A 2255-nucleotide genomic window follows, 5' to 3' on the forward strand; every position below is an offset into this window, starting at 1 on the left:
ATATTCCTACACACAAATAGAAACCTTTTTGGGCACAGCAGAGAACTAAGAGTTTTTAAATACATTTTACAGCAAGATATAGATGTGGGGAATTCTACAAAATTTGTAAGGTATCCACACAGGATGACATAGACCAGCCTTAGAGAAAGAGTAGAAAGATAAGATGGGGGCTGGGCGTGGTGGCTCCTGTCTGTAATGCCAGCACTTCAGGAGGCCGAGGCAGGTGGATCATGAGGTCAGGAGATCGAGACCATCCTGGCCAACATGGTGAAACCCCGTCTCCAGTACAAAACAAAAAAAGTAGCTGGGAGTGGTGGTGGGCCCCTGTAGTCCCACCTGCCCGGGAGGCTGAGGTAGGAGAATCGCTTGAACCGGGGAGGCGGAGGTTGCAGTGAACTGAGATCATGGCACTGCACTCCAGCCCGGTGACAGAGCAAGATTCTGTCAGGAAGAAAGAAAGAGAGAAAGAGAGAAAGAAAGGAAGGAAGGAAGGAAGGAAGGAAGGAAGGAAGGAAGGAAGGAAGGAAGCAAGCAGGGAGGGAGGGAGGGAAGGAAGGAAGGAGGGGAAGGAAGGAAGGAGGGGAAGGAAAGAAAGAAAGAAAGAGAGAAAGAAAGAAAGAAAGAAAGAAAGAGAAAGAAAAGAGAGAGAAAGAGAGAGACAGAGAGAGAGAAAGAGAGAGACAGAGAGACAGAGAGAAAGAGAGAGAGAGAAAGAGAGAGAGAGAAAGAGAAAGAGAGAGAGAAAAAGAGAGACAGAGAGAAAGACAGAAAGAAAGAGAGAGAGAAAGAAAGACAGAGAGAAAGAGAGAGAAAGAGAGAAGGAAAGAAAGAGAGAAAGAGAGAAAGAAAGAGGAAGGAAGGAAGGAAAGAAGGGAGCAAAGAGAGAGAGAGAGGGAAGGAAAGGAAGGAAGGAAAGAAGGAAGGAAGGAAAGAAGAAAGGAAGGAAGAAAGAAAGAAAGAGAAAGGAAGGAAGGAGAGAGGGAGGGAGGGAAGGAAGGAAGGAAGGAGGGGAAGGAAGGAAAGAGAAAGAAAGAAGAGAGAGAGAGAAAAAGAGAGAGAGACAGAGAGAGAGAACGAGAGAAACAGAGCAAGAGAAAAAGAGAGAGAGAAAGAGAGACAGAGAGAGAGAAAGAAAGAGAGAGAGAGAAAGAGTGAAAGAGAGAGAGAAGGAAAGAAAGAGAAAGAGAGAAAAAGAGAAAGAAAGAGAGAAAGAAAGAGGAAGGAAGGAAGGAAAGAAGGGAGCAAAGAGAGAGAGAGAGGAGAAGGAAATGAAGGAAGGAAGGAAGGAAAGAAGGAAGGAAGGAAAGAAGAAAGGAAGGAAGAAAGAAAGAAAGAGAAAGGAAGGAAGGAGAGAGGGAGGGAGGGAGGGAAGGAAGGAAGGAAGGAGGGGAAGGAAGGAAAGAGAAAGAAAGAAGAGAGAGAGAAAGAGAGAGACAGAGAGAGAGAACGAGAGAAACAGAGCAAGAGAAAAAGAGAAAGAGAGAAAGAGAGACAGAGAGAGAGAGAAAGAGTGAAAGAGAGAGAGAAGGAAAGAAAGAGAGAAAGAGAGAAAAAGAGAAAGAAAGAGAGAAAGAAAGAGGAAGGAAGGAAGGAAGGAAGGAAAGAAGGAAGGAAAGAGAGAGAGAAGAGAAAGAAAGGAAGGAAGAAAGAAAGAAAGAAAGAAAGGTGGAATGAAGGGCAGAGAGAGGAAGGGAGAAGTAGTGGGGGAAGGCATTGCCTAGAGCAGAAACCCCTAGCACTCAGGGCAAGGCTGTAAGTACCCAGTTAATAATGAATGCAGCTAGTCCACTCCTTGGGGACCACGCTGGAGCCTCTATTCCTGAGACAGTTACATAATTGATGGAAAATATATAATGTTATGGCCTGAGCTACAGTTGGAAGACAAGCTGACAGCACTTTAAATTTATTCTGCCCCCAGTAAAGTAGCGGCCACTCTCTGATTTTCAGAGGCGCTTGAGGCCCCAGCAGGTGACGATGCTGAAGAGGTCAGGGTTTTCGAAAGGTCTGTGGCTCTCCCTCGCCAGGTCTAGAGGCAGGAGACCTTGGACAGAAGGGTGGGCTTACCTGCTGATGTTCTTTATTTATGTGTGAATCCCCGGGAACTGTGAATGGTTCCTCCAGGTCTCCATGCAAACGAGCCAACCTTGGGCACTTCCCAAGCAACACCCATTCTCCACTCTCATCTGCCCGGTCTTGCTGACTTCAGGTTGGAGCCTCTAGTAGCCTGCTAGGGCTGCCGTAACAAAGTATGGCAA

The sequence above is a fragment of the Macaca mulatta genome, chromosome 8, assembly GCF_049350105.2.
Source record: "Macaca mulatta isolate MMU2019108-1 chromosome 8, T2T-MMU8v2.0, whole genome shotgun sequence".
Lineage (NCBI taxonomy): Eukaryota > Metazoa > Chordata > Mammalia > Primates > Cercopithecidae > Macaca > Macaca mulatta.